The sequence below is a fragment of the Oryctolagus cuniculus genome, chromosome 4 (genome assembly GCF_964237555.1).
Source record: "Oryctolagus cuniculus chromosome 4, mOryCun1.1, whole genome shotgun sequence".
NCBI classification, from domain to species: Eukaryota; Metazoa; Chordata; class Mammalia; order Lagomorpha; family Leporidae; genus Oryctolagus; species Oryctolagus cuniculus.
Window position 1 is genome coordinate 17,517,443 of NC_091435.1, and position 6,000 is coordinate 17,523,442.

A 6,000-nucleotide genomic window follows, 5' to 3' on the forward strand; every position below is an offset into this window, starting at 1 on the left:
GTAATTTTACAGTTTAGAACCTATACTCAAGAGTTATATTCTTAAGGACTAATCTTGTCATCACTCACTGAGTGTATGACTTTAAACATTTATTTTTCCTGTGCATCCATTTTATCTTATGCAAAATGATTCACCTCTCAGAGTTTGATGATTAAATAAGGTAATACTCATGTCTGTCATATGGTATGCACCAGCTCTATGATAGCTATAATTATTACATCAACAGCACTTGAAATTGTTAATATTTGTCATTAGGTAGAAACTATATTTTTAGCTGTTCCAACATAACAATATATTCATGTGGGTGACAATTTACTCATTTTATTACTTAATCCATTAACAATGTAGGAAAATAGGTTTTTTTTTTTTTAGATTTATTTTATTTATTTGAAAGACAGAATTACAGAGAGAGGTAGAGACAGAGAACTCTTCCATCTGCTGGTTCACTCCCTCGATGGCTGCAACAGCCAGAGCTGGCCTATCTGAAGCCAGGAGCCAGGAGCTTCTTCCTGGTCACCCACACAGGTACAGGGGCCCAAGGACTTGGGCCATCTTCCACTGCTTTCCCACGCCACAGCAGAGAGCTGGATCAGAAGAGGAGCAGCCGTGACTAGAACCAGTGCCCATATGGGATGCCAGCGCTTCAACCCGCTGCGCCGCAGCGTCGGCCCCAGAAAATAGGTTTTTAAAATAGTTCTTTTTCAATGTTTTATTTATATAAGGTGAACAAATTTCCTGTATTTCATATCTATACAGATTTAAGAGTATAGTGATGTTTTCCACTTTACCCTCTCATCCATGCTCCCACCCTCCCTCCTCCTTCTTTACTTTTCACTTTTACAATGGCATGATTTAAATTGATTTTATAACCATAAGCTTAACTTTTCACTACATAAAGAATCCAACAAATAGTAAGGAAAAAAAAGCGCTGCTCCTCCACAGTAGAGAAAAGGGTTATGAACAATAGCTATTTCAAACTATTCGAAAGCAGATGAGCCAATGAAGAACTATTGTGCAAAAATTGAATGGAAATGAGATTCTACATATGTAACCAGCACATAGTATAAAGTCTACTTTCTTCCAGGGCATTGACCAACCTAAGCATATTTGGACTTCATATCTTGTGGCTTTGAAGAGAGATAGGTACCAAGTCAAGGGCCTGGATGCACCAAGGTGGGAAATGTATTGAGACCTTCTGATCATTAAGCTAGATCATCAAAGAGTTACTACTGCTTTAGGCCATTTTTTGTTGCACACCAGCATTCCAGAGATGGGATAATTTATAAAGAACAGAGTTTTATTTAGGCTTCTAGAGGTTGGGGAGTCCAAGAGCTTGATGATGCACCTGCTTCAATCCTGGTAAAGCTTCTTGCTCCTTCAGTGCCTGGCAAGAAGCAGAATGGCAAGTGGAGGCACATGAAGGCACAAAACACAAAGGGAAGTCTTGCTTTATATCAGCCTATTTTTATGGCAACCGATCCAGAATACCAAGAGCAAGAATGAACTCAATCCAGGAGATGGAATTAATCTCTTCAAGACAGTGGCTCACTCAGCACCTGAATTCTGACAGGCCCCCACATTTCAGCATTATTATGTTGGGGTCCAAGTCTTAGCATTAGTTTTGGTGGGGATAAACCATCTTCAAACCATAAAATACACATAGGGAAAATGTGAGTATAGGAAGTAAAGGAGGGTAGAAAGTAGTACCTGTGAATTTGTTTCCCAGCCTTGGTTGAGTATTCCTAATATTTTCAAACTATGAATCTGAATTGAAGAATTTTCAGATAAAAAGTGTACCCACAAGCCAAAGCCAAATACTTGGTTTGGAAAACTTCGTCTAGTCTTTAAAGAGTTCTACAAATTCTTTTTTAAGTGAGTGTATCTTAATATAACCAAGTTCATAATATAACACAATATTATGAGGAAGAAATAACAGAAAAAAATACAAGAAACAGAGCTACAAAGGTTTCAAATATAGTGACTTCAAAAAATAATAGTAGGTATTTTTACTGTTTTCAGTACATAGAATAGCTTTACAATCTATAGGAAATGTAAAATGCATAATAGTATATTTAGAAAAAAATGAATTTCTGTAAATGAAAAATCAATTAACCAAAAGTTACATCTCATTGGTTGGATTAAACATCTGAATAGCAGAACTGAAGAGGTAAATAGTAATCCCATACCTAATCAGAATAAGTTATTCAAAATGGTGCTCATGAAGCAAAAAAATATGGGATATTTAAGAGGAGTTAAGAAGTATGTAGATTATTAACAAATTCTGACATGTGTTTAAATGGTATTTAAGAAGAGTGGAGAGATAATGGAATAGTGTAAAAATATGAAGAGTTGAGAATTTTTTCAAAACTGATGAAATATGCTATCCATAGATTCAAAAGCCAAATAAACTCTAAGCAGGAGTGTACTCCCAGAAGGCTTCCACCTTGGAATTCCATACTTTGCAAAACAAACTTCAAGAATAAGGACAAAATAAAAATAAGCTTACAGAGAAAGACAGGCAGACAGAGAGGAGAAAGAACAATAAATACTGAGAATTTATTAAGAGCAGACCCTCCTGGGTAGGAAGAAGGACAGTGAATTCAGATGAAGGATAAGAGAAGCAATAAAAATGAAATTCAAAAAAGTTGTCAATATATACTAATGTCAATCAGGATTTCTCATGATCAACATTATTGACACTACGAGCCAAGCGTTCTTATTGTGGTGGCTGTCTTGTTTATTCTAAGGTGTTTAGCAATATTCTTGTCCTACCTACCAGACGCTTGTATAAACTTTCTTCCCCAAACTCCATATATCACAACCAATAATGACACTAGACATTGCCAAATGTCCCCTGGGGAGCATTATTGAAAACCACTGATCTAAATTTGAAAAATATTGGAGCAAATAAATATTCATTTATAAAACAACAATAAATAGTATCTTGTGATCAAAAGATTGAATTAAAATTCACAAAGCCAGGATATAGATCAGGAGCAAGAAAGGGATCTGGTATAATGGGGGGCGGGAGAAATAATAAAATCAAGTAAATGAAGGAAAAAGGAAAAAAAATAACAAACAGGTAGGAGGCAGCAAAAACGATTTAGGATGAATGATGCAAAAAGAATAGATTTGTGCAATAGATAGGAAAATAAAATTCCTACTACATTTTGTTAATTAGAAATATCTCTAGCAACAAAGGACAATTTTTAGCTGAAGAAAGAAAAGATGCATTTTGGAAGAAACGTTGTGTAACTATTATTATCAGACAAAATAGCTTTTAAATAGAATAGAGTAGTCAACATTTCTCTAGATTGTTTCAGATCTGTGATGCGATGGAAAAAAAAAATCCTCTGTTGCCCTTTCGTGGTGCGTTCATGTTTTTCTTCTGTGCATGCAAAGCCAGAAAAGGAGCACTGTACAGGGAATCACAGGATTTTACTACAGCCAGGAGCAAAACTGATAAAAGTGATGACCAAAACACTTCCAGCAAGTTCTACACTTAGACGTAGGGGCTTTCATCTTAGTGGCAGGAATAAAAACATTTTAGACAGAACATTGAACTCTTTTAATGAGAAAGCAAGTCTCCCAGTTTGTACTGAGAACATTTCTTAATTAAATAATTCATAAATCTGTGCTAAGCAATTTTGAGATTAAAATTAGGATTTTTCTATCTCTCCTTAGCTTTTCATTTCTCTCTCACACACAATAATAAACAATAGCCAGCATATGGAGACATTTTGTACTCCCTCAGAAAGAAATCTGAACCTGTTTAAAAACTTGTTTAGCATAACCCCACAGAATCATCTGTTTAATTTTATTTATTTTGGCCAAGATGCTGTCCCAGATGTTCATTGTTACAGAATGGAAACACGTGAGTGGTGCGGTAGACAGCTCAGAGTGGAGCGGAGGAACAATGCATGAAACAAAGAGTCCCAGTAAGTTTTATAAGCTAGTTTATATGTGACCCGGTCAGGGGTGAGTGAGTGTGTATTAGCAACTTGTTAGAGTCTGGTTTCCTTTTAGAACCCTGAGGTAAATTCACTTACCCCTAAGAGAAGCTGTTGAGATAATTGAGCAGTCCTTAATGGAATTGCACCTAAGTGAAAGCGCCTTCAAAGAGATGTTTTGGAGGATCTGGGGAAGATAAAATGTGCAGGCTGGGCTTTTATCGCTTTCTCAAGCCCGGGTGCTTTCACTGCAACCTGGGGAATTTGGACGTGGAGGTTGTAGTTTCTCTTCACACAGGAATTCTTCACGACCTTGTCAACTGAGAGCAGTGCGATAAACAGCGCAGAGCTGCCAGGAATGAGAGTGTTTTTAAAATTTTATAAATAGACTCTCAGGTTAATTATTAGTTTCTCAGTCCTGTCTACTAAGTGAACAAAGAAAGTGCAAACCCAAAAAGCTTATTCAATCATAGTCCCAAAGTTTCTGGAGTTTGGATTCACTTCCACCCTCATATTCTTGTCAACAGGGCTTCTTGGTTCTCACTCTGTGTCACAGAAAATGTGTGTTTCTTCTTATATCTTTGACATTCTAATGTACGCACTGTATGTAAGCGAGGTAACCCAATTTAATGAATGCATCAAAGTTGCTTTCTTATGTGAAGTATTGCTTGAATGAGAACAGACTTATAATCATATTGTATAGACACACATTATTTATGAAATACGTTTAGGTTCGCTAATAAGGAGTTTCAGTTGTATGTTCTGTTTTCTTATTCTACTTCCCCAAGCCCATGTCTTTAGCAGTCAAGGTAGTTGTCTCTAGACATGAGCTTCCTAGACCTTCATTCTCTTCAAACCTCAGCTCATCAAATCGCAATTCAACATTTTTCAAGGAAAAAAAGAACTATTTCATTTTAAGAACAGCTTATTTCATATACAGATAAAATAGTCCAAAGTGATAATACTAAGACAGCAATGTCTTTGTTTTAGAGGTTTGCTCCTCCATAGCAAGACCGATGAAAGCATTTGTTAGAACTTTTCATTTAATAAAATTCACAGTAACTGGATCAGGCAGCCACTGATACTGCGGGCTACATGCCAGGACATATTACGTTGTTATAAAGAACCAGCCATTACAATGGTTTTCATTTCAATAAATTCTGCTGCTAGGTCTAAAAACATGTTCAGGCTCACAACACTATTCACCTTCCTTCCAGGATAAATATACTCTGCACATAGTTACCACACACATTTTATCATTTCCATTGTCATTTCCCTTATATATTGTGGGGCTAAAACTGTGTTGTCCTCTCATAAAAGATGGTGAGGTTTTTGCTTATTTACTCTGTTGTCTTTCCATAGATTTTCATTAATATTGAGTTAATTCTGTTCCTACCCATTATATGAGAAGCCATACTATGTCTAACATGAAACACCTTTTTTATGAATAAATAAAAATATATTATTATATAAGAGCTATAGCACCTCACTCCTGTCTGAATTATCAAAATCCAAAACACAGAGTAACAAAGGCTGGCATGGATGTAGAGACTAGAGAACATTTATATAATTTTGGTATAAATGTAAATTAGTTCAGCCACTGGGGAAAATAGTGTGGAGATTTCTTTAAAAACTAGAAATAGGCTTGCCATATTATACAGCGATCCCACTATGGGTATATACACAAAAGACTTGAACACAATGTGTCAAAAAGATACTGGGACCACCATGTTTATAGCATCACTGTTCATAATAGCCAAAACTTAGAATCAACCAGGTTGCCCATTATCAGATGAATGGGTAAATAAAATGTGGTATATATACACAACAGAATATTATTCAGCTATAAAAAAGAATGATCTTCTGCCATTTGCAGCAAAATGAACTCAACTGCAGGACAGCATGTTGAAGGAAACAAGCCAGACCAAGAGAGACAAATACACATGGTCTCCCTTATATGTGGGAGCTAAATTTTAAAAAAAAAAAAAAACAAAAAGAAAAACAAAAACAGAACAAAGAAAAAAAGAAAGATTTGTGTATGTATCAGTAT

General features: G+C 35.8%; 1 long non-coding RNA gene across 1 annotated transcript in view; it reads right to left on the bottom strand.

The window, feature by feature from the left end:
- Positions 1–4,160, bottom strand: part of LOC127494002 (uncharacterized) — a 30,015-nt gene extending 25,855 nt beyond the window's left edge. Inside the window, exon 1 of the long non-coding RNA XR_007924768.2 lies at positions 4,050–4,160. This is a non-coding gene — a long non-coding RNA (uncharacterized lncRNA). The remainder of the gene's footprint in view (positions 1–4,049) is intronic.
- Positions 4,161–6,000: the final 1,840 nt, after the last annotated feature.